The 22034-nt window shown below is 36.3% G+C and overlaps 1 pseudogene; it reads left to right on the forward strand.

The window, feature by feature from the left end:
* The window catches only part of LOC140150761 (dynein beta chain, ciliary-like), an 89602-nt pseudogene that overhangs the window by 1829 nt on the left and 65739 nt on the right, over positions 1 to 22034 (forward strand).

The following is a 22034-nucleotide window of genomic DNA, read 5'->3' on the forward strand; positions in this document are numbered from 1 at the left end:
AGGCCCAAAATGACTTGTTATTCAAGGTTAGAAATCAGAGAAATACTGCTAAAAAAAATGCCAATTTTTTTTTACAAAGTTGGATAAAGTAAAATGTACGGTAGGCCTATTTATGTTTTTTATAAATGCAAGGAAAGATCCAGATTTGTTAAAGCTCCAACTGCTCTATTTTATGGATTTTATCCAAGTACAAAAACTATACATTTTTTAGAATGGAAACAAGTCAAGGAATCATGGTAACAGTAGATTTAATTTTAAGGGGGTACTACACCCCCCGGTGGGGTCACTCCTAGGCAGGGGGGACACATAGGACCGTTACCACAAGTACAAATTACCCCCTTTTGCAGTCGATTTCAAGGACAAATCATGAAATTTTACCCCCTTTTTTACTCTAAAACAAGGACAAAATGGTACTCTGAAACACCCCTATTTTTTAGATTCCGAGGACACATTTGCTATTTTGACCCTATTTCAACATTTCAAGGATGAGGATTTTATGAATAGTTTTTTTCATCACAAAATTCCAAGTACATATATGTAGTACCCCTCGCATATAAATTGGCTATTGCAAAATTTGGGGTGAGTACGAAGTAGGAAACCAAATTTATTCCTTATTTATCTGGCCAGCTATCCACGTGATTGGGGGAAAACAATAAGAACCCCCTTTTTTCAATTTCGTGGACATTTGTGCGATAAAACACCCCTATTTTTCCAATTTCACAGACAATTTTGTCCTTGGACAAGCCCTAAAAATGACCCCTTTTTTCCGTGATTTTGGTAACGATCGTGCGGTCAGTATTGCAAGTTGAGTGACCCCACCGGGCTACACCCATTGATTTTTTTGTGCATTTTTTTGCATTTTGTGAAGAAATCACAAAAATAATTGGACAAAGTGGTATGCAAAATGAAGGGGCAAATCTTCTCGTTTTATTGGTGGCATCGGTATCAACGTAGCTTACATGCTTTTAAAAGTAGAAGCCAAAAGGTGGTACATCACTGATGATTTTTAAATTCACTTCATTTTGGAAAGCTTACTATCAACGGATTTCGTTAAAATTTTGGATATGTGTTGCTAACACATTAGGGAAATAAAGTTGATATATGTAAAATGGGAATAAGTGGTTCCTGATTTCTTTTATGACTTCATGAACTTGGTGCTCCACAACTATCAAGAAAGGAACTGGTTAAAATGCTTCTATTTTCAATGCTGAGCTATATTTTGTATTTTTAACTTGCGACATTATTTCACAGAAACTTAATTAAGCCATAGGTAACAGGTTACCACAACCATACTACAGCAATGTTGAAAAAATTGTATTTCTTGTCACCTATACCACCATATTGGGTCGTTTTCCGTAAGCTTAACTTTTGTGATTTTGGTAACTATTTTATATTTATTTGTGAAATCCATCTCGACTAAGCATTCTAAATTGTACTCACCATTTACATCCCAAGGTATATTAGTATTTCCACCTTGCACTTCTCGATATATATCCAGTTAAAGACAGAATCAGGGGTAGCGCTAGAACTAAACACTCCAGTGTCCGCAGGGACCCCCAAACTTGCAGAAAATTAAAAAGTAGGGGGTCCTGAGTAGAGTTTGGTGAGTCCGAGTTGCACAAATGCAGCATAAATGGTATGTCTGCAATAGTGCTAGATGGAAAAATCGGGGGTCTGCAGGGACCCCTGAACTTGCAGAAAATTGAAAAACAGGGGGTCCGAACTCTATTTTGGTGGGTCCGGGACCCCAAAAAGCGACCTAGCGCTACCCTTGGACAGAATATCAAAATTATGCCTCATTATGATATCACAGACTCTCACATGTGTATTCAAAATTGATGCTTAAATTTGACCTGAACCAATTGACCTATAACCTGACATACGGTGACCTAATAGCCTTTTCTTCTCCTCACAACACATTATAGTATTGACTAATGACTATGCATCCATTGTGTAAGTGTTTATTTAATTTATTCAGTGTTAATATTAACTGTTATTTTGCATGCACCACTGGATTTTCTATAGAGAGTATAACAAAGGATTTAAATGTATTCTATTCATGTACCCTACTTGAACATGTTGAATGGAATACATTATGGTTTGTTATGAAACAAATATCTGCATACTCGGCAGTGGGGTTTGACTCCCACCCTTTTTATTTTACCCCCACCCTTTTTATTGAGGCACCCTTTATACTGAAAATTCCTGACCCCCACGCTTTTTACTGAGGCACCCTTTATACTGAAAATTCTTGACCCCCACCACTTTTTGCTTTTTCCGCTATTTGTAAACTGACAAAGTCACACGCAATTTGGTTCAAGTATCAAGTACGCCAATTCTGCACCTACACGCGTGAGTCCGATGTTTTTCTCTCCATTAAAAGTTGATACATTACGTGAACAATGCAAATTATATGTGAAAAACTACTACTGTACTGTAAAATAAGCATTTTAAAGAATAACTGTACTTTTATGGCGTTCAAATGTTGTTCTTGTCATGAAACTTGACGTACGCTATGTTCAGCGACTATATCCTACTTCTTCCGTGCTGCTTCGCTCAATCAATTATGCATGATAATGACGTCCACTCATATACGATCAATGTAAAGAAAAATAACACGTCATGGAAAATCGGACATTTGCATATGACGTAGGTGTTTTGGCAGGGCTTCCGGGAGGATATTGTGTACATTGCACTGGATTCACGTAAACAAGCGCGAGCCTGCATCAAATGGAATTTTATCTTGCGACATAGTGTGCAAGTTTTGGTGATTTTTCTTGGAACTATGATTATTTTATCATTCAATAAAAATATACTGTAAGTTGGAAGAAGCGCCACGCTTTATATTTTAATCCCACGCTTTATATCAGTCCACGCTTTTTACCCAAAAAGTTTAAACCCCCACGCTTTCACCAATTTTCAGAATTTCGAACCGGCACGCATTATAAAGCGTGGACTGCCGAGTGTGATCTGAGTTACTAGGATACAGTAAACAAAAAATATATAGGGCTAAAATGATTTACTAAAATAGGTTTAAAAGCACTTTGTATGTAGATATATTTTATAAGTTCAGGACATGAGGTGATGAATATATTTATGTACTTTATAAATTTGCAAGAAAAAAAAGAAGAGGGGGTACTGATGAAAATCAGGGTATTATTCCCCCTTAAGCAAAAATGTTCAGTTTTTGACAAAATCACAAAAATGCAAATTTTTGCCCCAAAAATTTTGTGACAAAAAAAACACCAACAGTTTTGAGTAGAGATGTGAAATTAGGAAAGGTTTTTTATTTTTTTTAAATCCACCTCGTTTTTCGAAATATTGAGAAAAAAGCAATTTTGTCACTCTACATGTATTTTTCATAAATCTTTTGACTGGCTTGTCAGACATGTATACCAATTTAGTTTGTTTTAACCCCCTCTTCACATTTCCAGGTGCTTGTTCCACTGCTTTCTAACCCAAGGAATCATGAACAGTGGCCCACAGTTGTATCCCATGATGTTCTAAGGCATGTCCATCATCTAAAGAGCAATGTCTACGTTGTGGCTGGTCAAGTCAAAGGCAAGACTCTTCTTCCATTACCAGTTGGATCAGAAAGATGTGCTGAAAATGGAGCGTCAGTGGAGGAAAAGTAGGTGTTTTTCTTTGTTCGCAGTTCATAATATAGGCTAGACTCATTCAGGCCTGTATGTGGGATTTTTTTGGAGGGGGGGGTGCTAGTTTTGAAAGAGTTGACTTTTTTCAAGAGGGAGGAGGAGCGATTTTGTGAAAAGTGGACATTCTTTCCAAAATTTGGACTTTTTGACCAAACAAGCGTAAAAAATGATTTTTTTGCTTGGTACGCTCGCAAATTGTGATATTTTGGGACTTTTTGTATACTTTTGCAAATTTGGGGGAGGGGGTGTCCTACGTATGGGCCTGGACTCATTACATTGTAGATTGATATATATATAGAATGGTGTACATGTATGTACACGCAAGTCGGACTCAGCACATACACAAGGTGTGATTTACGTATGTGATCATGCTATGCGAGCGAGTAAGTTAATTGGACTTCATCTACACACACAATAGCAAAAAACAAATAAACATAAATGTGTACATCCATATCAAAACAATGCACTTGTCGGCAGCTACATGTGTCTCATTTCACATTATAGTTAGGAATACAAACCAGACTCATCTCAAGTGGAGTTCACTTCAAATCATCCTCAAGTCACATGGTTTATTAATACTGAGAACATTCCTAAACCATGTGACTAATTGGGGATCATTGGAAGTGACCTCCACTTGAGATGACCCTGGTATTTATTCCTAGCTATTATGTGAAATGAGACACATGTAGCACCCGACAAGTGCGTCGTTTGATATGGATGTACACAAATAAACAAAAACAAATATGCACCCTGAATGTTTTTCTAGGGCTGCAGGACTGAACCTGGACTGAATCTGAAATCATGCCTGCAGAACTACATCTATGTAATGTACCCAAACATCAAGCCTGGAAACAAGCAGGCGCCGAGCGATTTTTACCCTACGGTTACCGAGTTTTGACGCCTGGATCCAACCAGAATTACACGCCCAGGCGCCAGAGAAAATCTGAATTTTGCGCCCGGTATTATTGCTCCATTTTGACAAGTTCAGTGCAGGAAATGACCCAGTAAAACTTCGTCAGGCAAGCTCATTTCCACTCAAAATATCGGCCATTTCCAATGTATTTTCAACAAAATGCAGTGCCAAATCTTATCTTTTACCTAGTATTTTGCCAATTTTCCTTGATATTTGCCTTCAGGGCTCATAATTTTGGCAGTATTTTGCCTTGTTTTCTGGTTAGGTGATCGCGATGATCGCGATCATGAAGGCGGCCATCTTGAATTTTGCCAATGTGTTTCTAGATATTGTTTTTCCTAAAAAAAGACAAAATAAAATAAAATAAAATAAAAATTAAATAAATAAAATTAAATTAAATTAAATTAAATTAAATTAAATTAAATTAAATTAAATAAAAAAAAATCAAAAAATCAAAAAATCAAAAAAAAAAAAAAAAAAATCAAAAAAAAAAAAAAAAAATTAAATTAAATTAAATTAAAATATAAAATAAATAAAATAAATTAAAAGTCTGTTCAGATAACATCTCAGGTGAGCATCGAAAGCTGTAGAAATAACAAAAATAAGCATTTTGAAACTTTCAGAAAAACGACTCCTGGCTCTTTAAAAATGGCTCCTGGTTTGCTAGAAAATTACAGGACCAGGAGCCGCTTTTCCAAATGTTTGGCTCCTGGTTCAGACCGACTTATTTCCAGGCCTGCCAAACATAATAATTGAACTTGGTGCACATCCATCTTATTTCCTGCAGGGATGATTCCTATGATCGCAGCCTTGTGCACGCCATTGAGTCGGTTATCATCGATTGGACGCATCAGATCCGAGATGTACTCAAAAGAGACTCCGCCCAACCGTTGTTAGAAGGCTTGAACCCAGGACCTCATGTGGAGATCCAGTTCTGGAAGGCTAAGAGTGAAAATCTGGACTGCATCTTCCAGCAGCTGAGGGATCCAAAAGTACGGAAGATGAGGGAGCTTCTGGAAAGAACAGAAAGCAGCTATTTGCCATCTTTCAAGAACATTGAAAGAGATGTGGAAGCTGGTGAGTGTTGAATAGCAGAATTTATAATTTTCCTAATCTTAACTTAATGTTGTATAGAATGGTAACAGGTTGTAATATGGATGTACTTGGGACCATACCACTTATACATTCCCCTGTACAATGTATGCTGTTCTGTAATGTGGCAGCTATTCAAATGCAATTTTCCTTGGCTACCAATTTTCTCGGCTACCAACATACGCAATTGCTCTTACGTCGTGTGCTAGGTTATTTTATTTAGTGGTGTGGACTCACTTGCAGTTTGAAGAAAATTATACTTTTTACATATTTGTATACATGCTGTGCCCTGTTATGCAAGAAGAACATAAAGTTCATTACCCTGGCCACTTTATTGTAATTTAAGGTCTTTCAAGTGACATGTTTCAACAAATCACAGTGTGCAATTATTTTGAATAATGGGTCATAGAGGTAATAGAATGTTATTTATTGAAAAGCATAACTTCTTCCAAATGTAATTTGTTAATGGTTCCTATTCAAATGACAAGACCTTTAATAAAGTATTATTTACAAATTTGGTGAATCTTATGTTGCATTTTAATGTGATAATCTTGTCCACACAAATCAGTGGAAACTGATGGCTACCAATTATTGATATAGCCTGTAAACTATAGTGTGCATTGCCTACGATTCTGAATGCAAGTTGAGAATCTTGAATCGCAACTGTCATAATCTATAAACCTCCAAAGGACCACTATTTTTCCTAATTTCCACATTGGAAAAAAGAACCTCACAAGAGTTCACAGGTCTTTCCTGAAAATTTACCAGTGTACTATAGTTACCTAAAAAATGTTACCTTTTTATCTGCATAATAGCACTGACTGAAGCACAGGACATCAACATCCATCTTGCACCTCTACAGCGTTTCATAGATGAGCTGGAGCAGTTGGATTTCCCTGAGTTGGTTAGATACTTATCTCCCATCATGCATGTCATCTGCCTGATCTGGAGTAATTCTGAGTACTACAACACTCCACCAAGAATCATTGTGCTACTTCAAGAAGTTTGCAATCATATCATTGAACTGGTAAGTTATGTGCCCAATACACAATATAGTGATCCTTTCAAAAGCAGGGCTGCCTTTTGAGGGGAGTAAGAACAATTGCTCACTCTACTGCTCTCCTTAAATTTGATATAGGAGAGTGATTTTAGCTCTCCTTGGTTGACCATTCTCTCCTTACATTCTATTGTACATGCTCTAAACAGCTCTCCTTGAAGGCTCCAGAAGAGCTATTTAAATAATGCTCTCGGACTGCAAATTCCCTGCAAATGATCACCACCAACAAAATTCATTACTGACTTTCCTTATTTACATTCATAAAATAAGTACGTATTCATAGGGTGAATATTTTCAGGTAATCCCAGTTGAAATTCATACACCCACTATGGAAGACACAACCTTAATCTCCCACATAGGGAGTGTGAATTTCAAATGGGGTTAATAATCTGAATGAGTGACTCCATTTGAAATCTACACCCCTTTTTTTTCGGAGATTAAGATCATATCCATAGGGGTGTATGGATTTAAACTGGAAAAGTCCAATTTTATGGTACCTGTGAGTCTGCAGCCAACTGGTATCATAATTGTTCTGGTATGCACTTGTGATCACGACTATGCATAGCACATAGAAAACCCGATGTGTGTGAAAAATATTAGCTGGGTGAAAAAGATGTTGTACACATGCGTACATTGTAGGTCCTGCACAATGCACAGCGAATAAATCTGAACGGTTGTGAAAATATGTTTAGTGAATGCATACATGATATGATAAGCCCATCTATTTTGGCATTAAAACTTTTCCAGTGTACCACCTTCCTGGAACCAGGAGAGATCTTCAAACTTGAGCCAGAGGAATCCCTGGAGAAAGCCCACAGTGCTCTCACTGTCCTACATGCATTCAAAGATATCTACCATGAGCACAGGAATAAACTCAAAGATTACTTCACTGATGGCAAGGAACCAGTGGAATGGGAGTTTGCATCACCGCTGGTGTTTGCTCGGTTGGATAAATACATAGAGAGACTGGAAACTACAGAGGTAATATACTGTAGTCATTCCATTAACTGCTCAGGGCACTTAACAAAGTCATTTTGAGTGGATGCTTATTTTTTTATATTGTTAATTAATTGCATACGTAAAAAATGGCCCAAAATATAGATTTTATGTGTAGATAGTTCCATGTTTGATACATGTGTAGTTGGATCTTGCACATAATGATAGAGGATTTAAGTGAAGTAAAGTTGCTGGGTGGGCGCTTCGCCGCTTACTAGGGCATAGAGGATGGTAGTTTAACTTGATATCTAAGTTGAATGAGTGTTTTATTTCCATTGACAAGATCAAATTGTTTTAATGAGCAATGTATTGTGCAATTAATTGGAAAACAAATAATGTATTAATCATGATAACATATTATTTTCAAATGCTTCTTAGACAGTTTGATAGTGAATATTTTGTTTTTAAAAAGTTCTAAAAAAAGTGTAAAGTTGAGCACATTTGCTGGGACATTAATGATTAACTTATATGTTGATGAAAATTAAAAAGTAACTGCGCCAGCGCTCAAAATAAATGGGGCTAAGGGTGATTTTCCCCCGAAAATGTCAAAATAGCTCTCGAAAATTAAATTACGGGTTCGATTTTTAATAGAAAGTAGCCCTAGAAAGGAAATTATTTTGAAGCTTGTGGCTCAAAGTAAATATGGATTTTGGGTATTTTGGGGTTTTTAGCCCCTTCGAAATGGTGAAAGTAGCTCCCGAAAGTCAAATTACGGTGGAAATATTTTGAGGCCTAAACTGCACCTCTTTTTTGGAAGACACTGTTCATTCAAAATAGCGCTATGTTAACATTTGTTAGTCTATTGATAGTATTGATACAATTGAGGTCCATGTGTATCAAAATAATTATGCACAACATATAATTTGGGCTTCTGTTTGTGAATTCAGTCAGGAAAGATTGTTGTTTGAGTTGTCATCTACCTGAAAAAGTAGTTTTTATTTTTATAAGCAGCAATAGGACCTAAATGCTATATATTTACTATTGGTAGGTAGTATTATGATTAGGGATTCAATCATGTTTCACCGTTGTTCATCACCGATTAACAACGATGCGTCCGCGTCGTCTGCGTGGTTTACTTCGCGAGGGCAGCTTTAGCTGCCCAAGCGAAGTAAACCACGCAGACGCACCGGACGCGAGTTGTTAATCGGTGATGAACAACGGTGAAACATGACTGAATCCCTTTCAACAACGAAACAAGCTAAAGATGTCTAATTTACATAATTCTTTCATTCGGAATGTCTGTTTGTCATTGCCACTCAACCTTACAAGAAGATCGCGATATTTCTCTGTTGATATCAGCAATAAAACTAAAGAATAAAGCGGTAATATTTAGCTGCTTCCGCCAACATAAGTGAGTTTATGTTTACGCATACGTTCCAGGCATGACGAATTTTACGCGCTCATGCGTAACGCCAGCGTCTGCCAGTAACCTTGCGTTCACAGTATACGCTATACGCTTACTGCAAAAGTGTGTGTTCATCACGGATTAACAACGGTTGGCTCCTGTACAAAAGTATAGGAAGAGTTGTTGAAATATGATTTAATCTGGTGGTGTTTGTTTGTTTTTGTTTTAGAAATTATTTGAGACCACAGTGGAATTCAGCAAGCTAGAGAAGACCGAGATGGGCAGCATGAAAGGCAAAATGTTGAGTACTCAGGTAGAGAAGATCCACCAGGAGTTCCTGGATACAGTCAAAGTGTTTGGAGAGAGAACATACAATGCACTGGATCCACAATGTCAGGTATGTATAACAGAAGGAGAACATGTCGTCTGTGATTCGTTGTAGTACTTTTGCATATGTGACCCCTCAGCACAACTGAGCCCGGATGTCGCCAGTGCCACTATTGAGATATGCTCCATCGAACTTAACAATAAACAATAGGAAACAAAGGATTTATTGACTGTTTTATTGATGTTTCACTACTTAAATGTCAAGTACTTTAGACATGATATACATCATTTTAAAGCTAATTTCAAGCAGAATATTTTGGTTGAATATCTCAAAAATGATGATTGGTGACTTCAGGGCTCAGTTGTGCTGAGGGGTCACATATTACCAATTCTATCTATCTGCTAGGAAATTTAATTGATACTATTGGTGCATAAATCATGAGGTACATATAACAATCATGTATATTAGTGAATAATTATGTTATTTACATTGACATTGGCCTAATTTTGCCAAAGAGCAAACAGCAATCAAATTAGTAAGAGTAAAACCTTGAAATGTACAAAGAATAAAAAATTTCAAAACCAATCAATTTTTCAGAGTCCACCACAAAGTTGCAAAGTGTTCACAAGGCTGTGCAATAAGAAATTAGGTCTACAGGCTTTTGCAAAGATCTTTCGCACAAAAAAGAACTAGGTCATGACTGCGTCACGCGATGCTACGCAGATTGTAATGATGATGTGATTCAATTGGCCAATGAGAACGCAATTTTATATTTACACCGTAAACTGCGCCGGGGCACTGCGAAAGGTCTTTGCAAATGGGAGTAGAAATGTGACCCAGTGTATTTCACCCATATTTTATGATCATTCCCAGCTGATTTGTAGTATGGTTCATTCACTAACATTAACAAACCACTACACAAGAATGTAATTTTGTTACGACATGTTTTCCTTGTTTTCACAGGAATTTGCTGATGATTATGACCATTTTGAGAAGCAGGTATTTGATCTAGACCGAAGACTGGGCTCCATTCTGTGCCAAGGATTTGATGATTGTGCTGGCTTGGAAAGTGTCTTCAAGGTAGGAATAGGAGTGAAACTATACTATGTGATAAACATGTACTGCAGCTGTGTAGGCTGTTGTACAAATGTAGTGTGTATAATTGCATAAAAACGGAAGTGAGTTGACTGATGATTGAATATCATGAAATGCTGGCACTGCATTAGCTTAACAAGCAGCAAATCATAAGGTATAAACAGGGTATGACACGTCAGAAAGTGCCGTACTTCTCTAGCAGCATGTGTACAATTTTGATGTCCAGGATGACTCTGCCAATCACAACATTATGCATTATATATGTTAGACAAACAATTATCAAGCACAAATCACATGGTTTTATTTGAAGCAAACTCATATTGACCATAAAAAAGAATAAAAACAGCCGGCTCTCAACACGCAATAATCAAAATTCCCGCTAGTGCAATGACGTTATGATTACTTGTGCTCAATTGTTGTCAGCCTTCATTGTATTGCTAGGACGTCATTGCACTGACTCGACAATTCCGGCCACGCAGCTTTTTATGTACCATATTTGTTCCATTAACTGCCCATGCCCGTATTAAGTGCCCACCCAGAGACTGCTACACAAGACCCTCTATCATTATGTGCAGGATCCATGCAACTGTAGCTGTGTATCAAACACAGAACCATCTACACATAAAATCCATATTCTGGGTTATTTTTTACATACAAATATGTAAAAAATATTTAAAAAATTAATGCCTACCCAAAATGACTTTTGTAAGTGCCCTGGGCAGTTAATGGAATGAATACAGTACATGTTTGTGGAAAACCAGAAGACAAGTTCCACAAACTGTTGTTAAGTTTCTTTTCATTTGTGTCTTGATATTAATCTCTTCTTCACCAGATGCTGGACTGCTATGGTCCAATGCTAGACCGTCCAGTCATCAAGGATGATTTTGAAGACAAATATCCACAGCTTCTAGTCATGTACGGTGGTGATTTGGACAGTGCTAAGGATATCTATGATTCTCAGATGGCTGCTATAGAATCTTCAAGTGGTCTACCACCACTCAACAAAAATATGCCAGAGATTGCAGGGGCACTTAAATGGTCCCAGCAGCTGAGAGCTCGTATCGAGCATCCAATGTCGTGCTTCAAGCACTTGGAATATCCGTAAGTATTTATGTCATGTATATAGTATGTTTTGATGACAGGAGCATACATGACATTCTTAGAAATTGTAAGTAAACCTTCTTTCCATAACCCGTGTGAAATCCATAGATCATCATGCATTCATACCTTTTGAATACCATTTGCAATGTGCGATGAAATACAGTAACTGTTGTCATACAGATTAATAACTTTATAAAAAAAATGTTTAAAAATACATCACTGCTTTTGCTGTCTAAAATAATCTTTTGCATATTTGTTATGCTAGTATTCCATAATGTGAATGTGCACGTACAGATTAGGTGTTAATAGCAAGATATTGCTGGATAGCTGATACATGATATGTTAACATATGCAAAAGAGCTGCGATAGAGATTGTACATACACTTGCATGATCTTGTGGCTACATGTAGCATTGTGTGCATTTTAGAATAACCATTTTTTCTTTTCTTTATACTACATGTTCTTTATCATGAATATGAATTGAATCTGAAAAGCTCACTGAACTATATCGTTGTTGGGTAGGAAAAACCTATGTGTTTGTGGCCCCTGAACATGATTAAAACAAAACTGCTAACACTTAACAGACTAGTTTTGCTTTAAACATGTTCAGGGGCCAATGACATATCAGAGGTTTTTCCTGCCCAACGACGATATATAATTCTTGTGTGATGTAAATAATAAAGAAACTTATCAGACTACAGCAACAATTTAACCATACCATAATAATCTATAGTTTTCAGCAACGTTCTTCAGCGGTCTGCCGATTTGGTGCTGTTTACAGCATAAACACGGAAGTAGGTTTCTGATTGGCAAATTGATCATCATTACATCTGCACCTCATTCGCAGAACAATCCGTGTAGCATCGCGTGACCCAGTTCTTTATACGCGATCATCAGGAAGAGCAATCAGGCACTGCTGAAGGAATACTATAATTGTTCAATATTGTACCATCTCATTTTTACTATGACTTGTCGTTTCACCATTGCATGATTCCTTATCTCTTCTGTCATTTTTTACATCCCATGCTCATATTTTTGCAATCGCCATCATCGTCGTATCTTGCCAATGATGCTTTTCTTACCACATAGAACTGGAGTCAAGAGGTAACAGCTTGTTTCTGACTTTTAATGTGATGGGAACAAACTATATAATGATTGAATTTCTTTGGGAATATTAAGTATAGAATAACCTTAGCATCCTCTCCTAGTCTTATGTAGCTCTAATCATGACCATAACCTTGACAAACTTTGATCTTTGACCCTAAAACACAGGATACAAAGGTAATTCTATACTTTTCTTAGAACAAGAATCTTTTCAAGCATTAATTTAGTTTGTTCCTAAAACATTAATATTTAAAATAACACACCTGCTTTTTCATTGTAGGTTGTATACATTTTCGAGTGGATTTCTGTTAAACTAACCATTTCCCTGATTTATTTGACTCAAGTTGTATTAAAAACAGGGAAAATATGACACAACATCCAATGGGGGAGTAACACAATAAACAAAGGGTTTTTAACTTTGTTTTTTGTGTTACTCCCCATTGGATGTTGTGTCATATTTTCCCTGTTTTTAATTTTATCCATTGCTAGTATGACACTGTTGTATCCTTTTGGATCCATCCTTTGGTTCCCTGCTGGTCAGTTGGAACATATTTTCCCTGTTTTTATATCAAGTTGTATTGTTGGAGAATGGAGGTATATTTAGGAGAGGTTTGACACATCTAGGGCATGTTTTCAATGTCTTTAAATGCCTGTTTGTTTTTGTGTTTCTTTGTTTGTTTAAATCAAGTGATAGGCTATATAGGTGAATGATTATTTTTACAAAATTTTATGTTGTAGCAAAACATGTTTTATTGTATTAATTTATTTCTTGGGGTTTTAACTACTTTTGCAAATCACAAAATACAATGAATTTATTCTTGTTATTGATCTAAAACAGTTTCTTACAATATTAATTTCATCTGTAATTATAATGGATCATACATTTTAAGTGGTTTTCATTGGTTTTATGTTGTGTTGGGATGGGGGGGGTGTGTGTGTAGGTCTGGTGAGGTAACTCTCTTGTAATGATTTGATTAATGATATATTGTATTGTTTGATGAATTCACAGGGTGATCCAAACAGACGATGCAAAGGGCGTATTTGCCAAGTATGAAGAAATGATGGAACTGTTATCAAAGTAAGTGCATACTCATTTAGTCACTTAGTGTTTCATAATCATATGTATGCATGTAAAGGGGATATTGCTTGAGGGGTGGTGCTTTCCTGTTTCATGTAGGTTTTCAAAACTCAATGATCACATCACATTTCAAAAAATCTTTGAGAACCTGCTGGGACAAGAGTGTCTATGAAGAAAGGCAATGCATGTCAATCCCTATATCTCATTTAGAAAGAAATTAATCTCTTTTTATAATACTGTAGGCCTATAGGTTAGCAACCAGTGTTCGAAATAAGCACTGATCCTCTTGTCCTCTTGTCCAAAAATCACTGGGGACAACCATATTGAGCTAAGTACTTATCCCCTGGACAACCACTATATTTTACCTCCAAAAGGATGACACATTTTGGGGACAACCAAAATGTAGTGAGGACAAGCAGAATTTATGCTTTAGTTATCCTCAGGATAACCTCCATATTTTCCTTATTTCGGACACTGTAATAGCAACTATTTTAAACTATTGCGATTTGGTTTGGTAGTTCACAGCATCTTGCGAATGGTAGTGAGCTTTGGCAAAAATTGCATTCTTAAATTTTAAGTCACATGCATTGACTGTAATATCCTTTCAATTCCATGATATGTAAACAAGCCATCTATGTGAAAGACAATAAATAAAGCCAATCAAGCAGTACTTATTCATATTTTTAAAATTTACGAGATTCATTTATCACTTTCTCTCTTTCTAACCTCTTTGTCACATAATAGGTATGAAGAGAATGTATACAAGGATTGGATAGCCACGGTAGATGAAACTTGCGCAACAACGCTCAATTTCCCCCTAATCATAAGAAATCAAGAAACCAACCTCATTGCTGTCAACTTTGACCCCAAGGTAAAGGGTTATTATTGTTTTATTACTGTGTACTGCTGGCTTACTTCAAAATTTTTAAAATGTTTCAGCAGGAATACTGTCCAACACTCCAGATGAGGCAGTAACATGAATCCTGCATGGCCTATAAAATAAGATTTTAAGGGACTAAGCCAGCTGCAGGTTGCTACACAGGTTAAGCCAGATGGATATGGTTGATGTGCGCATACAGATATTAGGGTTAGGATTAGGATTAGCTTAGGGATCCTTACACAAAATATTACATGAAGGATTGACCAACTTAGCGTTTGAACCTGAATTTGAATTTGAGTGGTATTGTGGTGGGGTAGGTTATTCAAGTCTATTATGGTTTTTTTGGGGTGGAAGTAGTCTTTGTTGGCAGCTATGACTAGACAAGAGTTCTGATGAGAGTACCTGGAAGGATGTTAGAGTGGCAAAAGAAGGTAGTTAGAGAGCAAGCCCTAGAGACAGTTTGTTTTGTTATTAGTTAGCTTTTGTTTCTTTTAAAAGTTTAGGTAAATAGATTTTTTGTTTTTGAAGCTACAAGGTGGTGGTTGACACACTGATTAGGCCTAAAAATAAAATAAAAAATTTGATTAGCGTAACCTGATAGACCCTAAAAATAGGCCTGACCCTAGACTTTTTTTCTATTTTTTTTTGGAAAAAAAAAATATAAAGAAAAAAATTAATTAAAATTAAAGAAAATTTATCATATGCAATTTATAGCTTAAAATATATGTAAAAAAATGCAGACCAACCTACCCTAATTTTTTTTATGTTACACCAATCATACAATTTTGTAAGCCTTACTCTGAAAGGTCTTGTTGAATTTTAACATATATTGTTATTGTTGCTTTTGCCAGTTGGTAGCTGTACTTCGTGAAGTCAAATATCTGTTGATCCGAGGCAATGAATCCATACCTGAAAGCGCCAACACACTCTACACCAAACATGAAACCCTGCGAAAATATGTTGCCAACCTCGACCTCACAGTGGCGTGGTATAATAAGATCCGCGAGACCGTCCTTGAGGTGGAATTCCCCCTCATAGATGGTCAATTAGCGAATATAGATAGAAACCTGGAAAGGGCCGAAAAACATCTCAACTGGAACGGTGACGGCGTGTGGGATTACATTCAACAGATACGGGATCAGGTGCGAGATTTGGAGAAGAGGGTCCAGCAGGCTAAAGACAATGTGGATATGATTAAGAAGATCATGGAGACATGGGCCAAGAAGTCTTTGTTTGACAGGAAGGAGATGAAGGAGCAAGCCCTTCTTGGACTGGATGATAGGGAGGAAAGATTGGCAAAGAGGTACAAGGAGATCCAAGAGTCTGGAGAGAAGATACATGGTCTTGTTAAGGTAAGATATTGAATAAACCTATCATGCTGAACTTGAGACTGAATCTAACTAATCGTGAAACATTTTCATAATCAGGGTTTGGTTTACTTTGAAAAAATTGCATAGCAATTTTTTATCAAAAACATTATGTTCTATGATAGTATCATACATGTTAACATTGTAAAAAAATTACTATACAAGCTGAAATTCGTGTAACAGGTTGTCCAAAATAGGTAGAATTTTGCTCTGCTACACCAGGTAAATCGAACGTTGTAATCAAAATAATCAAAATTTCTTTATATGTAAGATGTTGAACCGATCTATCTTGGTGAAAATGAGACTAAAACTATCTCTAATTGTGAAATATTTTCATAATATTTAATAATATTAAATATTATATAGGCAAGATATTGAACAAAAATCTATCTTGGTGTAAATAAGACAAAATCTATTTCTAATTGTGAAATAATTTCATTATAATATCAAATTTCATATAGGTATGTAATTAAATACTGAACAAATCTCTATCTTGGTGAAAATAAAAACTAATGGTGAAATATTTTTGTAATAATAGGTAAGATATTGAACAAATCTATCTTGGTGCAATTGAGAAGAAAATTGTTCTTTTTTCAAACTTGCAATGAAAACCTAGAACAAAGACCTGCCACTGTGTTTTACTTTATCCAATATGCACAAAAGTACAAACATTTGTTATCTAGATTTTGTATTTGTGACTTGCTCCCACGAAATGAATGTTAAGTTGCAAGTTGGTAGTTTCGAGACCTTCTGGCCACTGAGAGGATGTTCTTTGTTTGATCTGCACCTGTACAAGCCAGTCCATGTTCTTTGGAATGCCCATTGCGACCCATTCATTAAGGACATATTACTCTACTGGTGTGTAGAATGGCCCATTCACAGGGAAATACTACTGGCTTGTACAGGGGTGCTTCAAACAAAGAACATCAACTCAGCAGACAGAAGGTCTCAAAACTATCAACTTGTGACTTTACACTCATTCCATGGGAGCTGGTCACATGTGTTCATTGAAATTTTTCTTATGTCTATCTAACCTTGGATTTTACACGTACAGAAGGTCAGTAAAATTTTTGTCACTTGTTTTTATTACTGCTACAATTTTTGCACTTTCACTCAAAGTAACATTGTAAAACAAGGGAGTAATGAATAATAGAGGTTGTGCATATGACGTATCATACCCTAAATATGATGGACTACTCAAATGCATTCAACAAAAGCATGATTGCAATCTATCGCGACAGTTCGTCTCACACACATAACAAATGCACTACGATCAAATAAGTTGATGACAACATTTGATTGAATGGACTGCACTGCGCCATGATTACGGTGAAGACCACCGGTTCAAATCCTTTGTTTGGAGCTAATCAATAATTTCACGCACAACCTCTATATATGGGATATGTCGGCAGTAGGTAAATAAAGCCATGTACAATTTATAGTCATGATTATTGGATGCTGGGTATGCACGCTTATTAGTTAGCATACTACATCCAGGTATTCACCAACTGCTATGCACGCTTAGTTGGCACCCTCTATATTAGTATGCTATCGGGACTCCCACACTGTGCCAAGTTTGTGTTATATATGCTATATATGTCATATTGGCACCAATATTTTTCAATCGCCATACCAAATTTGGGGAATTTTACAGGCATGGTTAAACGGCAAATTTGCACAGATAGATCCTGGTAAAACCCATTTTCCATGTTGATACACATTTTACAGGAAAACATGCAGTTGTTTAAAGCAGACGCCGCAATGGACACATGGAAAGCATATGTAGATTACCTAGATGATATGGTGGTAGATGGTTTCTTCAATTGCATCCACTGTAGTCTTAACTACCTGCTGGAGAACTCTGATGTCAAGACGTGTAAATCGCCACTATTTGAAGCCAAGATGGAATTACAGGTAGGAAAGAAATGAGATTATAACATTCTTTTGGTTCGTTAAAGGGATAGACGGTCATGTTGCTGGCAAAATAGATTTCAATTTTGGCATTCTCCAATGAAACCCAAACCTAAAGAGCATTTCACATCAAAAATTTCACAAGTTAATTCAAAGAGAAAGGTGAAAAAATTGCATGTGTATGATGGCAGACTTATACTAAACACACTATGGCACAGTCAGGCACACATGCCATTTATCAGACGATCAGCTGGATCATGTCATATAATTATGGTTCACTTAGGAAGTGTGACTCAAGATATTTTTCAGAACTGGAGAGGATTGCCATCTGTGTTTTTATGCATACTGTATTTTCACATTTTGTTAGCTAGTGAAATCCTGAATTATAATATTTTAGAGAAGATTTTCTTTTACAAATTAAGTGTACCGGTACTGCTAACCGTCCAGCGCGTATTATTTTACACAAAGTCCTATGCACACGCTTAATGTCGCGCGCGTATACGCGATTGTTTACGCTGAAAAGGAACCTTGCAAATGATTATAGTATTCGGACTATATATGATATTTGTATCAGAAAGAATAGGCCTATATAAGGAAAAGGATGTATATGACAGGATGTATAATATGACCCTGAGCATGTCATGAATTCTTGTGAGTGACGTAGATTCACAAAATTTCCACGGTTGCAATTTTTTCTTTTTCCAATAGGCCTTTAAGGCCAGAGTAAGGGGAGACACATTCGTCCACACCCGAATTTGAGATTTCTTGATATTTATCAACACTAAGATGTATTCTTTCACTTGAAACTGACAAAAATACAACTTCCTAATATGTGTACATCCATATCAAAAGGATGCACTTGTCGGCTGTTACATGTGTCTCATTTCACATAATAGCTAGGAATAAATACCAGACTCATTTCAAGTGGAGGTCACTTCAAATCAACCCCAAGTCTTATGATTTAGGAATACAGAGAACATTCCTTAACCATGTCACTTGGGGATGTTTTGAAGTGACCTCCACTTGAGATGAGTCTGATATTTATCCCTAGCTATTATGTGAAATGAGACACATGTAGCCTCCGACAAGTGCATCCTTTTGATATGGATGTACACATATTTACTTTTATTTTTGCTTGATTTATTTCACTCTTTTCAACTCTAAAAAGTCACATGGCTCAAGACAGCTTAGTAAATTGGCGGGAAATAATGAGTCGGCAATGCGCGAATGCGAAATATTGTGATTACGCGCGCGATTCGCGTTGCGTGACCTGGCGCAACTCTGCGCGTATGCCCAACGCAGTCAAGGCGCATTCGGTATGTTGTTAACGCCAGCAAATATGATGTAAACAAAACAAAAATTTGCAGCGAAAAAGCCACTTCGATTTTTTAATTATTTTGCATTTAGGCGCACTAAAAGCAGACATTATAGATTCATTGGTGCAAAAAGATGCATATTTAGACCATGCACCAGATACAGCTTTTACAAGCGTGAAAGTCTTGCCGTTTTAAAATATAAGGACGTTTTGTGCATAATTTTGACATTTTTTACTAAAACATCGATTTCTCAGAGTTCATTTTTAACAATATTGTACGATTTTTGTGACAAGATAACTCGAAAAATATGCAAGCAAAAGGTAAACCTTTTGCACTATCGTTTAGAGCACATCAAAGTCTAGGGAAGGTTTTCTCATTTTTTCAAAATATTTGTTTTGAACAAAAATATACACCATTATGTGCAGTTTTAGCTTAATAGAGTGACAAAATTGCTTTTTTCACATGTTTTTTGCAATATTTCGAAAAATAAGACGAATTTCAAAAAAATTCCCTTCCCTAAGTTCATGTCTTTTCTCCATGAAAAACTAACTCAATTTTGTTTACTCCGAACGGATTTTTTTTAAAGTTGTCACAAAAAAATTGGGTTAAAAAAGTGCATTTTTGTGATTTTTTCAAAAACTCGAGATTTTTGAACAAATCTGACGTCACCATGGGATTCCTTGACTCATTTCCTTTCCAAAAATGTATAGTTTTATATACTTTGGACATACAATTCAAAAATAATGATGCTCGAAAAGGTCCGTGTTCTCTCCCATTACTCTGCCCTTAAGGTGGTACTACACCCCTTGATAAATTTGTGACTATTATTGCATTTTTCTCAAAAACTAATAAAACACTGGTAACAAAAGTTATGTATATTATAGGGGCAAAGAATCCAGTTACTTCACTGGAATTTCAGTGACTCAAGACAAGTAGTTATTGGTTTATTGATCAAATATTGGTTTTCCCTCATTTTTGACTGTAACTCCATAACTGTTGTCTGTGCTGAAATAAAATTTTCAGTGCAGTAGTTGTAGTCCTTGTCCCTATAATATACATATCTTACTTGTCACCAATGCGCTATAATTTTTGAGAAAAATGCAAAAATAGGCACAAAATTGGCCAGGGGTGTAGTACCACCATAAAACAATGTATCAATTTTGTGAAAATGTACACACCACAAAAATAATGGTCAAGTTGCAAAAATGTTGTGTTGTGAAAATATTGTGCTTTACAATTTGCTACATAATTGCCACCAAAATACAACATACTTAATTTGCTTGAGGGTAAATAATGATAACAAACACTTTGAATTGATTTATATATTCTTCTTTACTAATGCTTCAGCTTCCAGATATGGTGTTTGTGCCATCATTGGATTATGGAGTCTCTGATGGTTTCTATGATTTACTTGAGATGCTCGTAAGTGACATCTACAAAATGGCGTCATTGGTGAAGAGACTGGCAGAACACAATGGCGTGGAACATTATCAGGTAACTTGTTTTAGGCATGACTAGGAAGCTAAACTTATAAATGGGATTATTTTAATAACACAATGCTTGCTGTGAATGAAATTTAACAAGTGGAAAATATCAGTATACAAAAAAATGGATGAAGCCATTGATGAGACTTTCTGGAATGGGCTATTATTCCATTTAAAGTCCACACTATCCCTGTGCAAGATTTTGGAAATATATGCTACATGGGGGTATGAATTTTAAATGGAATGAACACATTAGGCAGTTCCATTTGAATGTCATACACCCTCTAAAAAAGATTCAACCTGACTCTTTCATAGAGAGGGTTAATGTGATAATTCCATTTGAAATTCATACTCCCCCAGTAGAAAGTAATTCCTAACTTCCCCAGGGGGAGTGTGAACTTTAAATGGATTAGCCCAATTACTGAAATGGTCTATTACTTGAACTATGATCTGGATGAATTCTCTTGAACAGACTGATCTGGAAGATATGTTAGAACTCTCAGAGATGCGTCAAGAACTGATGGACAGAGTGCAGACCATCATGAGCAAAGCCCAAGAATACCGTAATTCCTTTGACAACTACGCCTATCTGTGGGTGGATGACAGGAAGGAATTTATGCGTCAATTCTTGCTCTATAATCATGTGTTGACGACAGAGGAGATTGAAGCCCACGCTGAGGAAGGAGTTCCTGAGTGTCCGCCTACGCTGGATCAATTCAAGGAACAGGTAAGAGTGATGGAAAGACACATGCAACATATGTTACATGATGTATTTTTTATTTATTTATTTATTTATTTATATTTATAACAATAGGCTAGAAAGCCTAGACAAGCCCAATAGTGAAACCACTAAATTGAAGGGATGCCCATTACATCAAAACAATAAAAGAAATACATTTTAGGACAAAGGACAGGTGGAATGGGGAAATAAAAGGAGACCAAACGAAATGAAAGAAGGAGACAAGGCTACATGAGCTGATGACAAACAGCAGATATTTAAAGGCTGGTAGGGAGGTGCATTTCACAACATCCTCAGGCAGGTAGTTTAATTTGAATTAAAAGTCTGTACTTTAGAGCAAGATCAAATTTCTTGTTGGTGACAATTGCAGCAATTGTTGAATTTCCACATTTGGGTTTACATGATATAAAAGTAATATGTGTACTATTCTGTAAATGTGCCATCATAAAGTACAATGAAATGCAATCACATTTTGTAGAATTATGTACATCAAAATTGAGACAGTGAAAATGCAGACAGTAGCATAATCAATTACTGTACAAGTGGGAATTTTTGCGGAACCTTAATTTCCA

Source organism: Amphiura filiformis, chromosome 4 (genome assembly GCF_039555335.1).
Source record: "Amphiura filiformis chromosome 4, Afil_fr2py, whole genome shotgun sequence".
NCBI lineage: Eukaryota > Metazoa > Echinodermata > Ophiuroidea > Amphilepidida > Amphiuridae > Amphiura > Amphiura filiformis.